This window comes from Hordeum vulgare, chromosome 3H, assembly GCF_904849725.1.
Source record: "Hordeum vulgare subsp. vulgare chromosome 3H, MorexV3_pseudomolecules_assembly, whole genome shotgun sequence".
NCBI lineage: Eukaryota > Viridiplantae > Streptophyta > Magnoliopsida > Poales > Poaceae > Hordeum > Hordeum vulgare.
In genome coordinates this window covers 466,123,432-466,140,935 of record NC_058520.1, presented here as the reverse complement: position 1 = coordinate 466,140,935, position 17,504 = coordinate 466,123,432, and the positions used below count along the sequence as shown (strand labels likewise).

Below are 17,504 nucleotides of genomic sequence, written 5' to 3'. Positions count from 1 at the left end.
CATGTCCTACAATTGTACCTTCATCTTTCTCAAATTGAATTATTATTTTTTCCTATGCTTGCCATTTGCAATCATGTGAAAAAATTGTGTGTTATCATCACCATACACCACTTTGTTCACATTTGCTCGAAGTGCCCATTTCATCTCCTCTTCTGACACAAAAGCTTGCAACTTCTTCTCAGCCTCAATCTTAATATTCCGATCTTAGATATTAAGAAGTGAAGACTCTGCTTTCACATCTAACTCGTTAATGAGTTGAATAAGCCTCTCTTTTTCTACTTTGTAAATACCACTTTGATTCTTGGCCCAGCTTCTCAAGAACTGGCGCAAGTGTCTGATTTTGTTTTGCCATCTTTCCATACTAGAATACCCACTAGAATCCTTGGCCCATTCAGTAGCAACAAGATCCATGAATCCTTCTCTCTCGAACCAGCCTAATTCAAAAGAGAGGGGGGAAATCCCTATTACCCACATGAGTCGCCTCCCGAGAGTCGACCATGAGTGGTGTGTGATCTGAGATGGCTCTCTGCAAGGCATGGACTGAGATCAGTGGGCATTTATGTTCCCATTCTACGCTGGTCACGACCCGATCCAACTTCTCATATGTTGGCACCGGTAATGAGTTTGCCCATGTGAATTGTGTACCAGTGAGGCCAATCTCCCTCAAATCGAGACTCTCGATAACCATATTAAACATAAGTGACCATCTTGCATGGAAGTTGTTATTATTTTTTTACTCTTATCTTCTGATTATATTAAAATCTCCCCTAACCATTATGGGAAGCTTTTCATTACCACATATTCTCACTAAATCAACGAGAAACTCAGATTTAAGCTCAGGTTGCGCCGCCCCATAAACGGCCACCAGGGCCCATCTAAAACTATCAACCTTCGACCGCACACGAAATTTGACAGCAAACTCGCCATATACAACAAAAGGAAGAGGTAGGGTGATCGTGTCCCCCTGCCGCAATCCCCTGTGTGGAGTAACAGTCTCGGTATACACCAGGTTGACCTTGATTTTGTAGGAAACTAATCGTATACACTTTGAAATGGCTTGAACAAAGCTTTCACAAAATCCCAACCGGTCAAGAATTCTCTCCAAGAAGCTTCATTCAACATGATTGTACGCTTTACTAATGTTCGGTTTCACTGCAACAAAACCCTTAGCCCCGAACTATTTATTTTCAGGAAATGTGACATCCTATATGCCAACAAAGTATTATCTGAGATTAGTCTCCCCCGTACAAAGGCGCTTTGGTTATCATATATGATCTTCCCCAGTATGGATTTCAGCCGGTTTGGCAATGAGCTTTGACACAGGCTTCTATACAATGTTGCAGAGGCTTATAGTAAGCCTTTAAGACGTTCTGGGTTCTTTAGAGCATCTCCAATAGATGGTCCAAAATTTGGCGGTCCAAAATCAAAGATGTAAAATTTGGACCGCCAAAAAGTGCATTTTGGAGCTCCGAAAAAAGCTCAACTCAAACAGATGGTCCAAATTGATGGTACAAAAGAGCAACTCCAATAGATGGTCGAAAATGAAGATGTAAAAAATTTTAAAACGACAAACTACTAGTCCATTCAACATAGTTCAAACATCAAATTCAACATAGTTTCAAACATGAACTTCAAACTACTAGATAAACTACTCCTCATTGTCGGAGCTGCGGAACTGCTCCCAGAACTCCTCCTTCTCCGGGTCGTCGCACCCCTCCTCCTCCTCCTCCTTCGATAAGTCTGCCCAGTCCTCCTCGGAAGAGGACTCGATGGGGATCACCGTCGAGGACCGGCCTCGTCCTCCTTCTTCTGGTCCGCTCCACGCTTCCAGTATTGCTCCAGCTCGGCCTGGACGTACTCCGGATGCTCCCGAGCAAACCTCACCATCGCCTCCTCGTCGGTCTCGCCGGCATTGACAACAACCGACGGCTTCTTCGTCGTCTTCTTCTTCTTCGTGATCTCCTTCATCTTGATGCCCTGCGGCACAAGCATCTCCGCTTCCACCCGACTCTCGATCTCTGGGAAGTTGAGGTTCTCCCGAGGCCTCTCGGCACGCCACACCGCCACGTCGTAGGCACGTGCGGCCTCGTGGGCGGAGGGGTACGTGCCGATCCACCAACGCCTCCCGGCATCGGAGAACTCCACTCCCCAGTTACCGGAAGGTTTCTGCCTCACGCCGAAGAAGCCCGACTTGCCCTTCGACATCTTCTTTGGCGCCATCAGAGAGCGGTGAGAGCGGTGGAGCGGCGCGGCGTGCGGCCGGAGCGGTGGCGGACGGAGCCGGACGGGGCGAACGGGGCGACGACGCACGGGACGAGTCGGAGCTACGGCGGGCGGGCCGGGGCCGGGCGGAGTTGCGGCGGACGGACGGGGCGGGGCGGACGGGGCGGCGACGCACGGGGCGGCGGCGTGCGGGCGGCAGAGCGGCGTGAAAACAGCGGCGGGGGGGCGGGCGGGGTCGGATCTTATGCGGACGGCGTGCGGCGGGGTGGCGGTGGGTTGTGGGGGCGGCGGACGGGCGGGAGGTCGCGAGCGGGCGGGGGGAAAGGAAATGAAGTGTCGGTTGGGCGTTCGCGGGCGGCGGCTGGTTTTGGACCACATGCATCTCGTGATGTAAATTTGCACCGCGAGGTGTTGCATTTTACATCGCGAGGAGGCCGCGGTCTAATTTTTTTACATATGAACCGTCTGTTAGAGCTGCGTTTTTGGTCTCAGACGGTTTAAAAATTAGTTAGTTTTACGTTTGAACCATCTATTAAAGATGCTCTTACTTCCGAAATCAGTACCATTAAGGTATTGTTGCATTCCTTAGATATGTTGTCGGTTATCAACACACATGTAATACCTCACGTACCACGATGTCATGAACTAACTGTCAGTACTTCTTGTAAAAAATCGCAAGCATGCCATCCGCGCCTTCTTGTAAAGAGCATTATTCTTTACCTCCTCGACTATGAACTCCGCCATAAGAAACACATTCATTTGTGTTGTGACCTTTGGTGTAATGATATTTACGAAATCATCATATGCAAAAGCTGCCACAATGAAGAAAAGTACTTCCTCTGTCTCAAAATAACTGTGTCAAGCTTTGTATAACTTTATACTAGAGCTATTATAAAGTTGAGACACTTATTTTTAAAAGAGGGAGTAGTTAGAGCATCTCCAACAGCAGCGCAAAACAAGCGCCGCGCCCAAAAATATCCCTTTTTAGCGCGCGCGCGACGCGGTGGGGTGCTCCAGCGGACGCGCAAAAACCGCGCGCGCTAAAATAAGTTGGGCGCGCTGTCCATAGCCTCATCCCGCGCTGGTAATTTGGAGCGCACACTTCCGTGCGCGGCAGACTCGAGCGCGAGCGCGACCTTTCTCTCTTTCTTCCTCCTTCGCACCGCGCGCCGGCGCCAGCGCCCCTGCCACCATGGACGCGCAGACCGGCACCCCGCTCACCCCGTTGTACAGCCGTGAGCCCCTCCCCCCCCCCCTCCCCCCGCCGCCGCCGAAAACCCTACCGCGGCGAGCGGAGCTCCGCCGACCGTCGGCCTCGCGCGCAGCCTCTTCTTGCCGCCGCGGATGACCACGCCGACGGGTGGCGTCGTGCCGGCGCCGTCCCGTCCCGTGCCGCCGCGGTGGGGTCGAAGAAAGGAAAAACATCCGGCAAGAAGAAGGCGGCAGACGGTTCCGGGAGCTCGAAGACGAAGAAGAAGCTTGCAGGACGGCGGACCGGCGCGGCGTCTACCGAAGCGCCGGCGAGTTCACTCGTTGAGCCGGCGGCCGACGCGCACCACGTGTTCGACGAAATGCCCCCAAGGTGAAAAAAAAATCCAACTTTTATTTTCTTGTTATTTTTTCAATGCATCATCATATAGATAGCTTATATTTGCATTGTTCAAAAACTTTGTAGTCTCAACCATGATGCATACATGTCAACTATGGGTGTTGGGTCCAACAATTCGCATTGGTCTCAAACCAATGACATCCATTTGGACGACCATGAGTTTGAGGTGGACGAGGAGGGTGAGGGCATTGTCGCGGCGCCGAAAGGAAGAGCGGGCAATTACACCACCAACGATGACAAATTACTATGCAATACTTGGTTGCAAGTGTCGAGGCATCCATCCATTGGAGGTGATCAAAGTAGAGATGCTTATTGGGGGCCAATGAAAGAATACTTTGATGCTCAGAACGTGAGTGGAATTGACCGCTCCGAGAGATCACTTCGGTCCCGATGGTCGACCATCAATTCGGATTGTCAAAAGTGGGCGGCCGCACAAAAGGCAGTTGACAAGCTTAACCCAAGTGGCACAACCTTGCCCGTGAGGAAGTCTTGATCCAAAAAAGAGCCTTGATCCGCGGCACGGGTGGCGGTGGCCTTGGTGCCATGGGTGGCGGTGGCCTCGGCGCCATGGGTGGCGGTGGCCTCGGCGCCATGGGAGGCATGAGTTTTGCTTCTCTCATGGGAGGCATGGGTGCACCTCCGGCCGCCGTTGAAGATCTTGCCAACACCGTCGGAGCTTCAAGTGATGCGGTGCGTGATGAGGTTTGGGAGGAAGATTCATCTACGGAGGCGGAAGAATCGTCTTCGGAAGATGAGGACGAAGACGAGAAAGATGATGATTGATGTGTCTTTCGTTCATATGTCTTGAACTTGTTTGCATTTTAAACTTGGTTGGATGAATTTGTGGGCATGAACTTTTATACATCAACTTGTTTGTGTCAAATTCACATGTTTGCATTTTTGCGCGCTGCTCCGCGCCAAATTAGCCGAAGCGCACGCGGCAAATAAATTTTTTGGACGCGGCGCGAAGCGCGGCTGTTGAAGATGCTGTTAGTGACGAGGTTCTTCAACCCCTCATTTCCCTCCACCAACGCTCCATCCTCCGTCTTCAGTTTATTGATGGTGTTTACTCGCTTCCGTTCACTGGCAAAGGCTTGGAAAAAATATTTATCCCTCTACAAGTAAACAGTCCAAATCGAAGGAGTGGTGCAAGCCTGCAAGGGATCGAAGGGAAACGGCAAAGTAAGCTGAAGACCAGTGGCGGGGTTGTACAAAAGATCGAGCCGGGGCTTCTGAAACACCCAGCAATTAATCAGGAATTTTAACGCATGCGCAAGAAGAAACTCCACGTAAAAATGGTCAGGAAACCGCCACTGATCCTGATCGCTGCATGGATCCAACATACCTGTCTACTCGCTTCCCTCCATTCTCAAATCTCCATCCTACCATGGCGCCGCACAAACGTATGTTTTTCACGCTCCTCCTCCTCTCCTTCTCCGCGTCAACGACGAATGCCACACGGCCACCAGCAACCCTCCGCATCCCCGTCGTCCACCGCGACGCGGTCTTCCCGCCGCCGCCGGGCGCCAGCCGGGGTAGCCTCCGCGCGGCCGCCGACGCCGCGCGCTACGCGGCGCTCATGGCGTCCCTCGGCCTCCTCCGCTCCTCGGCGCACGACGACCGCCTCCACTCCCCTGTCATGTCCGGGCTCCCCTTCGACAGCGGCGAGTACTTCGCGTCCGTCGGCGTGGGTACCCCGTCCACCAGCGCGCTGCTCGTGATCGACACCGGGAGCGACCTCATCTGGCTCCAGTGCAAGCCCTGCCGCCACTGCCACCGCCAGATGAGCCTGCTCTACGACCCCAAAGGCTCCAGCACCTACAGCCAGATCCCCTGCTCGTCGCCGCGGTGCTTCCCTCACCAGGGCTGCGACAGCAGCACGGGGGCCTGCGGGTACGCCATGGTCTACGGCGACGGCTCCGCCAGCAGGGGCAACCTCGCCACCGACAGACTCGTCTTCTCCAACGACACGTCCGTGGACAGCGTCGTCATCGGGTGCGGCCACGACAACGAGGGGTTGTTCGATTCGTCGGCCGGGGTCCTGGGCGTCGGCCGCGGCACCGGCTCGCTGGCGACGCAGGTGGCGCCGACCTACGGGCTCTACTTCGCCTACTGCCTCGGCGACCGCACGTCCGTCGCACGGAGCAGCGCCTCATACCTCGTCTTCGGCCGCACGCCGGAGCCGCCGTCCACGGCCTTCACCCCGCTGCTGTCCAACCCGCGGCGCCCCAACCTGTACTACGTGAACATGGCCGGGTTCAGCGTCGGCGGCGAGCGCGTCGCCGGCGGGTTCTCCAACGCCAGCCTCTCCCTGGACCCGACGACCGGCCGGGGCGGCATGGTGGTGGACTCGGGCACGTCCATATCGCGTCTCCCAAGGGACGCGTACGCGGCGCTGCGCGACGCCTTCGACGCCCGCGCGGCCGCGGGCGGGATGCGGAGGCTGGCGCGGGGCATCTCGGTGTTCGACGCGTGCTACGAGCTCCGAGGCGCCGGCGTGCCCGGGGTGGTGCTGCACTTCGCCGGCGGGGCGGACGTGGCGCTGCCACCGGAGAACTACTTCGTACCGGAGCAAGGCGGGAAGTACCACTGCCTGGCGCTGGAGGCCACGGACGACGGGCTCAGCGTGCTCGGCAACGTCCTGCAGCAGGGGTTCCGGGTCGTGTTCGACGTCGAGAAGGAACGTATCGGCTTCGCGCCAAAAGGCTGCTAAGTTTGATTACCACATCATATACGAGCATCACGGATGATTAATCTGAAGCACGTGTGTGTACTGTCGCCACAAATTCAGGTGTTACATACATATGACACTGAGAAAACTCACATTGAATTTTCACAATAGCTAAAGGTAAATGGACTGAAAATAAATTTCGGTCCGTCGATTTTCGTAGGAAGGAGGAGGCAGCTGTCGGAGTAAAGGAAGAAGCAGTCGTCACTCGCCGTACAAATTGCCCCATTATCTATCTTAGGCCTTGTGTTTGTGTTGGTTGAGAGGATGGACGACCGTGTAGAATATCCTTTGCAAAAGTAGAATCCCATGGAAATTTACATGACCCTTTGGAAGATGAAATACTCTAGAAATGAATAAAATAGATGTATCTATAACTAAAATAAATCTAGATACATGCATTTCTAGGACAAGTATTTCCGGACGGAGGAGTAGTATTTACAAATCAAAGGAACGCATCCTCGTGAAAAGAGTTCTAAGACTTTACGAAAAATTAGACATACGCATCCCCGAGCTCTTTTCCAAATTTAACTCTCGATGGACCTCCTTTGGACATGCATCCCCGTCTTCATTGCCAACACCACCACCGGTCAGCATCGCCGGCAGCCTACCTTGTGGCGCCACGTAGTGGACAGGACACAAACTTCATCTAGTGGACGACACGTTTGCGGCTACACGCTGCATGTGGGACTGTCCCTGGGTTTTCTACGAGTTATTTATCCAAAATCATCACATTCGAAGTTAGGATAACAACTTGATACCAGATTTGAAGCAGGGCACAAGAAACCCCCAACAACGAGATTAATGTGTAACGCGGAGCATTGACGCTGCGTTTTCTTGGAGCGACCGGTCCAGCTATTCTTCGGCTGACGAATCTGTGTCTAGCGAGGTATGCTCTCTCTCTTTCTCCTGTTGGTTTTGTGTTACCCTCGTACTCTGGTTAGGGTTAGGGTCCTTAAATTGGGGATTTTTACCGAGGTCGTTGATTTGTGCAATTTATGTGTTTATTAGCTTTCAAAGACCATCCATTGCTATGAATGGAGTGGTATTGCTCACGAACTGTCTTCCCGTTGTCTTCATCTCGAACCATGCGTCACGCTAGTGGCATTTGAATCCGTTGACAGTGGCAGGCGTTTTCTTGTGTGTGCTAAGAATGTAAGTTGTTTGCTTGTGTAAATATGACTCACGTGGTGGTATATAATCCATTTTTGGGTGATAATATCATTTGCAGCCAACAATCCTGTTGAAAAAATTGTTCACAATTAAAGTTACTTTGCACTTACAACTGAATGTAGGATGAAAGGAAATGTACTTATGTAGAGTAGATTGACCTAGAGTGGTCAGTGGCAATGCAGTTCTGCATAAAAGAATCGTGGAGCATGTATGACAAAGAAAGTGAAGACAGGCTAAGAGATAATGTTAAGAATGTTGAATCAAATTACAAGGTAATTGGAGAAAAAAGGAAGATGGAGGAAGACCTGAGATTTTTCAAACTAGACTTTGCTAAAATCGTGGCTGACAAGGAGGAGGCTATCACACAGTTGGGCAATGCTAGGTTATCTCTTACTGATCTGAAAGAGGAGATGGAGAAGAAGAAGTTGGCAGACCATGATTGTACCAATCTACATTAAATACTTAGGGCGAAGTTAGAGAAAGAGAGGGACCAAATGGTTCTGGAGAGAGACCAACTACTGACTGAGATGGACCAACTTAAGCAAGACAAGAAAAAACTAGAGTACAAGATGAAGAAGTTGAAGGAAATTTGTGATGAATTTTAGCTATGTACTATGGTTTATTACGACTGTTGTAATTGTGCTTTATTGCAGTGAATAAGCAACACTTTTAGTTTGTATTGTTGTAATGGTTGAATTTGTGATGAATTTTAGCTAAGTATTGGGTCTTTTATATATGTGCCCCTGATTCCTTAGTCTTACTCACTGAACCCCACGCTCTAAAATTTAGCTTAGTTTTTCCCCACTCGCTTGTTCGAAACCCTCACAAAAGCCCAAACTGGACGTTTGCCGTCAAGTCAAGTTTTGACTGTTAACTCTGACGAGTAGGGCCATGTTGGCAGTGGACAGTGTTCGGTCGTTGAACCTGACAGGTGGGGTCGTGGCGCTTGTTGGATCGTTGGGCTTTTGATGACTGTTAGGTCACTCTTAATTGCATGCAGACTGTGTTATGCCGCCGGTGCAGCCTCGGCCTGTTATGCATGCGCGCGACGTAGCTTTTTTCTGCATGCATGTGCGCGCCGCCAGGGACGTAGCCTTGCCTCGCCTCGCTAGCGTCTCCTTGCTTCGTGTCTCGCGTGCTGCCAGGGACGTAGCCTACCTTTTCTGCATCATGCGTGCGACGCCAGGGTACAGGCGCCACCACGAACCGACATTTCCTCGCTACAGACTGACATGCAGCCACGGACCGGCATGCACACGCGTCTCGCGTCTCCTCGATTCAGAGCGGTGTTGTTTCAGAGCGGTAACACATGCACTAGGGACATGCGTCTGGCATCTCCTCGCTAGGGAGCACGCGTTTCAGCCATGCTAGAGTTGCAGAGGGACGCCGATTGTTGGAATTATGCCCTAGAGGCAATAATAAATGTATAGTTATTATTATAATTCCTGTATCAAGATAATAGTTTATTATCCATGCTATAATTGTATTGAATGAAGACTCATTTACATGTGTGGATACATAGACGAAACACCGTCCCTAGCATGCCTCTAGTTGGCTAGCCAGTTGATCGATGATAGTCAGTGTCTTCTGATTATGAACAAGGTGTTGTTGCTTGATAACTGGATCACGTCATTAGGAGAATCACGTGATGGACTAGACCCAAACTAATAGACGTAGCATGTTGATCGTGTCATTTTGTTGCTACTGTTTTCTGCGTGTCAAGTATTTATTCCTATGACCATGAGATCATATAACTCACTGACACCGGAGGAATGCTTTGTGTGTATCAAACGTCGCAACGTAACTGGGTGACTATAAAGATGCTCTACAGGTATCTCCGAAGGTGTTAGTTGAGTTAGTATGGATCAAGACTGGGATTTGTCACTCCGTGTGACGGAGAGGTATCTCGGGGCCCACTCGGTAATACATCATCACACATAAGCCTTGCAAGCAATGTAACTTAGTGTAAGTTGCGGGATCTTGTATTACGGAACGAGTAAAGAGACTTGCCGGTAAACGAGATTGAAATAGGTATGCGGATACTGACGATCGAATCTCGGGCAAGTAACATACCGAAGGACAAAGGGAATGACATACGGGATTATACGAATCCTTGGCACTGAGGTTCAAACGATAAGATCTTCGTAGAATATGTAGGATCCAATATGGGCATCCAGGTCCCGCTGTTGGATATTGACCGAGGAGTCTCTCGGGTCATGTCTACATAGTTCTCGAACCCGCAGGGTCTGCACACTTAAGGTTCGACGTTGTTTTATGCGTATTTGAGTTATATGGTTGGTTACCGAATGTTGTTCGGAGTCCCGGATGAGATCACGGACGTCACGAGGGTTTCCGGAATAGTCCGGAAACGAAGATTGATATATAGGATGGCTTCATTTGATTACCGGAAGGTTTTCGGAGTTACCGGGAATGTACCGGGAATGACGAATGGGTTCCGGGAGTTCACCGGAGGGGGGCAACCCACTCCGGGGAAGCCCATAGGCATTTGAGGGGGTCACACCAGCCCTTAGTGGGCTGGTGGGACAGCCCACCAATCCCCTATGCGCCAAGGAAGAAAAAATCAAAGGAAAGAAAAAAAAAAGGAAGAAGTGGGAAGGGGGAAGGACTCCCTCCCACCAAACCAAGTAGGACTCGGTTTGGGGGGGGAGAGTCCTCCCCCCTGGCTCGGCCGACCCCTTGGGGATCCCTTGGACCCCAAGGCAAGGTCCCCCTCCCTCCTCCTATATATATGGGGCTTTTAGGGCAGATTTGAGACGACTTTCTCACGGCTGCCCGACCACATACCTCCATAGTTTTTCCTCTAGATCGTGTTTCTGCGGAGCTCGGGCGGAGCCCTGCTGAGACAAGATCATCACCAACCTCCGGAGCGCCGTCACGCTGCCGGAGAACTCTTCTACCTCTCCGTCTCTCTTGCTGGATCAAGAAGGCCGAGATCATCGTCGAGCTGTACGTGTGCTGAACGCGGAGGTGTCGTCCGTTCGGTACTAGATCGTGGGACTGATCGCGGGATTGTTTGCGGGGCAGATCGAGGGACGTGAGGACGTTCCACTACATCAACCGCGTTCTCTAACGCTTCTGCTGTACGATCTACAAGGGTACGTAGATCACTCATCCCCTCTCGTAGATGGACATCACCATGATAGGTCTTCGTGCGCGTAGGAAAATTTTTGTTTCCCATGCGACGTTTCCCAACAGTGGCATCATGAGCTAGGTTCATGCGTAGATGTCTTCTCGAGTAGAACACAAAAGGTTTTGTGGGCGGTGATGTGCGTTTTGCTGCCCTCCTTAGTCTTTTCTTGATTCCGCGGTATTGTTGGATTGAAGCGGCTTGGACCGACATTACTCGTACGCTTACGAGAGATTGGTTTCATCGTTACGAGTAACCCCCTTTGCTCAAAGATGACTGGCAAGTGACGGTTTCTCCAACTTTAGTTGAATCGGATTTTACCGAGGAGGTCCTTGGATGAGGTTAAATAGCAACTCATATATCTCCGTTGTGGTGTTTGCGTAAGTAAGATGCGATCCTACTAGATACCCTTGGTCACCACGTAAAACATGCAACAACAAAATTAGAGGACGGCTAACTTGTTTTTGCAGGGTATGATTGTGATGTGATATGGCCAATGATGTGATGTGATATATTGGATGTATGAGATGATCATGTTGTAATAGAAATATCGACTTGCACGTCGATGGTACGGCAACCGGCAGGAGCCATAGGGTTGTCTTTATACTAACATATGTGCTTGCAGATGCGTTTACTATTTTGCTAGGATGTAGCTTTAGTAGTAATAGCATAAGTAGCACGACAACCCCGATGGCAACACGTTGATGGATGATCATGGTGTGGCGCCGGTGACAAGAAGATCGTGCCGGTGCTTTGGTGATGGAGATCAAGAAGCATGCAATGATGGCCATATCATGTCACTTATGAATTGCATGTGATGTTAATCCTTTTTATGCACCTTATTTTGCTTAGAACGACGGTAGCATTATGAGGTGATCTCTCACTAAAATTTCAAGACGAAATTGTGTTCTCCCCGACTGTGCACCGTTGCTACAGTTCGTCGTTTCGAGACACCACGTGATGATCGGGTGTGATAGACTCAACGTTCACATACAACGGGTGCAAAACAGTTGCGCACGCGGAACACTCGGGTTAAGCTTGACGAGCCTAGCATGTGCAGACATGGCCTCGGAACACATGAGACCGAAAGGTCGATCATGAATCATATAGATGATATGATTAGCATAGGGATGCTTACCACTGAAACTACTCCCGACTCACGTGATGATCGGACTTGGGATAGTATAGGTGGATCATGAACCACTCAAATGACTAGAGAGATGTACTTTTTGAGTGGGAGTTTAGCATGTAATTTGATTAAGTTGAACTCTAATTATCTTGAACATAGTCTAAGTCCACTTTGAATATATTTGTGTTGTAGATCATGGCTCACGCAAGTGTCATCCTCAATTTTAATATGTTCCTAGAGAAAGCTAAGTTGAAAGATGATGGAAGCAACTTTGTAGACTGGGCTCGTAATCTTAAGCTAATCTTACAAGCTGGAAAGAAGGATTATGTCCTTAATGCTGCGCTAGGAGATGAACCACCCGCTACGGCTGATCAGGATGTTAAGAACGCTTGGTTAGCGCGTAAGGAGGACTACTCAATAGTTCAATGTGCAGTCTTGTATGGCTTAGAACCGGGACTTCAACGTCGCTTTGAGCGTCATGGAGCATTTGAGATGTTCCAGGAGTTGAAGTTCATCTTTCAGAAGAACGCCCGGATCGAGAGGTATGAGACCTCCGATAAATTCTATGCTTGCAAGATGGAGGAAAACTCGTCTGTGAGTGAACATGTGCTCAAAATGTCTGGGTACTCAAACCGTCTAGCTGAACTGGGGATTGAACTCCCGCAAGAAGCTATCACTGACAGAATCCTTCAATCACTGCCGCCAAGCTATAAGGGCTTTGTGTTGAACTACAACATGCAAGGGATGAACAAGTCTCCCGGCGAGTTGTTTGCGATGCTGAAAGTCGCAGAGTCTGAACTCCGTAAAGAGCATCAAGTGTTGATGGTGAGCAAGACCACTAGTTTCAAGAGAAACGGCAAAGGCAAGAAGGGCAATTCGAAGAAGAGCGGCAAGCCTATTGCCAATCCACCGAAGAAACCCAAGGCTGGACCTAAGCCTGAAACAGAGTGCTTCTATTGCAAGGGTATGGGTCACTGGAAGCGCAATTGCCCCAAGTATCTGGCAGATAAGAAGGCGGGCAAAGAAAAATCAGGTATATTTGATATACATGTTATTGATGTGTACTTAACCGGCTCTCGTAGTAGTGCCTGGGTATTCGATACCGGTTCTGTTGCTCACATTTGCAACTCGAAGCAGGAACTGCGGAATAGACGAAGGCTGGCGAAAGACGAAGTGACGATGCGTGTAGGAAACGGTTCCAAGGTTGATGCAATCGCCGCCGGCACAGTGTCACTTCAACTACCATCGGGATTAGTGATGAACTTAAATCATTGTTATTTAGTGCCTGCGTTGAGCATGAACATTATATCTGGATCTTGTTTATTGCGAGACGGTTACTCTTTTAAGTCTGAGAATAATGGTTGTTCTATTTCTATGAGTAACATCTTTTATGATCATGCACCGAATGTGAGAGGATTGTTCATGTTGAATCTTGATAGAGATACGCATATACATAACATTGAGACCAAAAGAGTTAGAGTAAACAATGATAGCGCCATATTTTTGTGGCACTGCCGCTTGGGTCATATTGGTGTAAAGCGCATGAAGAAACTCCATGCTGATGGACTTTTGGAGTCACTTGACTTTGATTCACTTGACACGTGCGAACCATGCCTCATGGGCAAGATGACTAAGACTCCGTTCTCCGGAACGATGGAGCGTGCAAGTGACTTGTTGGAAATCATACATACCGATGTGTGTGGTCCAATGAGCGTGGAGGCACGCGGCGGATATCGTTATTTTCTCACCTTCACTAACGATCTAAGTAGATTTGGTTATGTCTACTTGATGAAGCACAAGTCTGAAACATTTGAAAAGTTCAAGCAATTTCAGAGTGAAGTGGAAAATCATCGTAACAAGAAGATCAAGTTCCTACGGTCTGATCGTGGGGGTGAATATCTGAGTTTCGAGTTTGGTACTCACTTAAGACAATGTGGAATTGTTTCGCAGTTAACACCGCCTGGAACACCACAGCGTAATGGTGTGTCCGAACGTCGTAATCGTACTTTATTGGAAATGGTACGATCTATGATGTCTCTTACTGATTTGCCGTTATCGTTTTGGGGTTATGCATTAGAAACAGCTGCATTCACTTTAAATAGGGCACCATCGAAATCCGTTGAGACGACACCATACGAACTGTGGTATGGCAAAAGGCCAAAGTTGTCGTTTCTTAAAGTTTGGGGATGTGATGCTTATGTCAAAAAGCTTGAGCCTGAAAAGCTGGAACCCAAAGCGGAAAAGTGCGTCTTCATAGGTTACCCAAAAGAGACAGTTGGGTACACCTTCTATCTCAAATCCGAGGGCAAAGTGTTTGTTGCTAAGAACGGAACTTTTCTCGAGAAGGAGTTTCTCTCGAGAGAATTGAGTGGGAGGAAGATAGAACTTGACGAGGTTGTCGAACCTCTCATTCCTCTGGATGGTGGCGCAGGGCAAGGGGAAACCTCTGTCATTGCGACGCCGGTTGAGGAGGAAGTTAATGATGATGATCATGAAACTCCAGTTCAAGTTTCTGTTGAACCACGCAGGTCGACGAGATCACGCGCTGCTCCAGAGTGGTACGGTAATCCCGTCTTATCAATCATGTTGTTAGACAACAATGAACCTGCAAATTATGAAGAAGCAATGGTGGGCCCATATTCCAACAAATGGCTAGAAGCCATGAAATCCGAGATAGGATCCATGTATGAGAACAAAGTGTGGACTTTGGAGATGCTGCCTGAGGGCCGCAAGGCTATTCAGAACAAATGGATCTTTAAGAAGAAGACGGACGCTGACGGTAATGTGACCGTTTATAAAGCTCGACTTGTGGCAAAGGGTTTTTCACAAGTTCCAGGAATTGACTACGATGAGACTTTCTCTCCCGTAGCGATGCTTAAGTCCGTCAGAATCATGTTAGCAATAGCTGCATTTTTCGATTATGAAATTTGGCAGATGGATGTCAAAACAGCGTTCCTTAACGGTTTCCTTAAGGAAGAGTTGTATATGATGCAACCCGAAGGTTTTGTCGATCCTGAAAATGCTGACAAGGTGTGCAAGCTCCAGCGATCCATTTATGGACTGGTGCAAGCATCTCGGAGTTGGAACAAACGCTTTGATGAGGTGATCAAAGCATTTGGGTTTATACAAGTGGTTGGAGAATCTTGTATTTACAAGAAAGTGAGTGGGAGCTCTGTGGCGTTTCTAATATTATATGTGGATGACATATTACTGATTGGAAACAACGTAGAGCTTTTGGAGAGCATAAAAGGTTACTTGAATAAAAGTTTCTCTCTGAAGGACCTAGGAGAAGCTGCTTACATACTAGGCATTAAGATCTATAGGGATAGATCAAAACGCCTGATAGGACTTTCACAAAGCACATACCTTGATAAAGTTTTGAAGAGGTTCAAAATGGAACAGTCCAAGAAAGGGTTCTTGCCAGTGTTACAAGGTACGAGATTAAGTAAGACTCAGTGCCCAGCAACTGATGAAGATAGAGAGCATATGCGCTCCGTCCCCTATGCTTCAGCCATAGGCTCTATCATGTATGCAATGCTGTGCACTAGACCGGATGTTAGCCTGGCCATAAGTATGGCAGGTAGGTTCCAGAGTAATCCAGGAGTGGATCACTGGACAGCGGTCAAGAATATCCTGAAGTACCTGAAAAGGACTAAGGAGATGTTTCTCGTGTATGGAGGTGACGAAGAGCTCGCCGTAAAAGGTTACGTCGATGCAAGCTTTGACACAGATCTGGACGACTCTAAGTCGCAAACCGGATACGTATTTATTCTTAATGGGGGTGCAGTAAGCTGGTGCAGTTCCAAGCAAAGCGTCGTAGCAGATTCTACATGTGAAGCGGAGTACATGGCTGCCTCGGAGGCGGCTAAGGAGGGTGTCTGGATGAAGCAGTTCATGACGGATCTTGGAGTGGTGCCAAGTGCACTGGATCCAATAACCTTGTTCTGTGACAACACTGGTGCCATTGCCTTAGCAAAGGAACCAAGGTTTCACAAGAAGACCAGACACATCAAACGACGCTTCAACCTCATCCGCGACTACGTCGAGGAGGAGGACGTAAATATATGCAAAGTGCACACGAATCTGAATGTAGCAGACCCGCTGACTAAACCTCTTCCACGGCCAAAACATGATCGACACCAGAACTGTATGGGTGTTAGATTTATTACAATGTAATTCACATGGTGATGTGAGGGCTAGATTATTGACTCTAGTGCAAGTGGGAGACTGTTGGAATTATGCCCTAGAGGCAATAATAAATGTATAGTTATTATTATAATTCCTGTATCAAGATAATAGTTTATTATCCATGCTATAATTGTATTGAATGAAGACTCATTTACATGTGTGGATACATAGACGAAACACCGTCCCTAGCATGCCTCTAGTTGGCTAGCCAGTTGATCGATGATAGTCAGTGTCTTCTGATTATGAACAAGGTGTTGTTGCTTGATAACTGGATCACGTCATTAGGAGAATCACGTGATGGACTAGACCCAAACTAATAGACGTAGCATGTTGATCGTGTCATTTTGTTGCTACTGTTTTCTGCGTGTCAAGTATTTATTCCTATGACCATGAGATCATATAACTCACTGACACCGGAGGAATGCTTTGTGTGTATCAAACGTCGCAACGTAACTGGGTGACTATAAAGATGCTCTACAGGTATCTCCGAAGGTGTTAGTTGAGTTAGTATGGATCAAGACTGGGATTTGTCACTCCGTGTGACGGAGAGGTATCTCGGGGCCCACTCGGTAATACAACATCACACATAAGCCTTGCAAGCAATGTAACTTAGTGTAAGTTGCGGGATCTTGTATTACGGAACGAGTAAAGAGACTTGCCGGTAAACGAGATTGAAATAGGTATGCGGATACTGACGATCGAATCTCGGGCAAGTAACATACCGAAGGACAAAGGGAATGACATACGGGATTATACGAATCCTTGGCACTGAGGTTCAAACGATAAGATCTTCGTAGAATATGTAGGATCCAATATGGGCATCCAGGTCCCGCTGTTGGATATTGACCGAGGAGTCTCTCGGGTCATGTCTACATAGTTCTCGAACCCGCAGGGTCTGCACACTTAAGGTTCGACGTTGTTTTATGCGTATTTGAGTTATATGGTTGGTTACCGAATGTTGTTCGGAGTCCCGGATGAGATCACGGACGTCACGAGGGTTTCCGGAATAGTCCGGAAACGAAGATTGATATATAGGATGGCTTCATTTGATTACCGGAAGGTTTTCGGAGTTACCGGGAATGTACCGGGAATGACGAATGGGTTCCGGGAGTTCACCGGAGGGGGGCAACCCACTCCGGGGAAGCCCATAGGCATTTGAGGGGGTCACACCAGCCCTTAGTGGGCTGGTGGGACAGCCCACCAATCCCCTATGCGCCAAGGAAGAAAAAATCAAAGGAAAGAAAAAAAAAAGGAAGAAGTGGGAAGGGGGAAGGACTCCCTCCCACCAAACCAAGTAGGACTCGGT

At 48.9% G+C, this 17,504-nt stretch overlaps 1 pseudogene; it reads right to left on the bottom strand.

Annotated features, from left to right (window-relative positions):
- Positions 1-1,648: 1,648 nt before the first annotated feature.
- On the bottom strand, positions 1,649-2,220 carry LOC123443797 (annotated as a pseudogene).
- Positions 2,221-17,504: the final 15,284 nt, after the last annotated feature.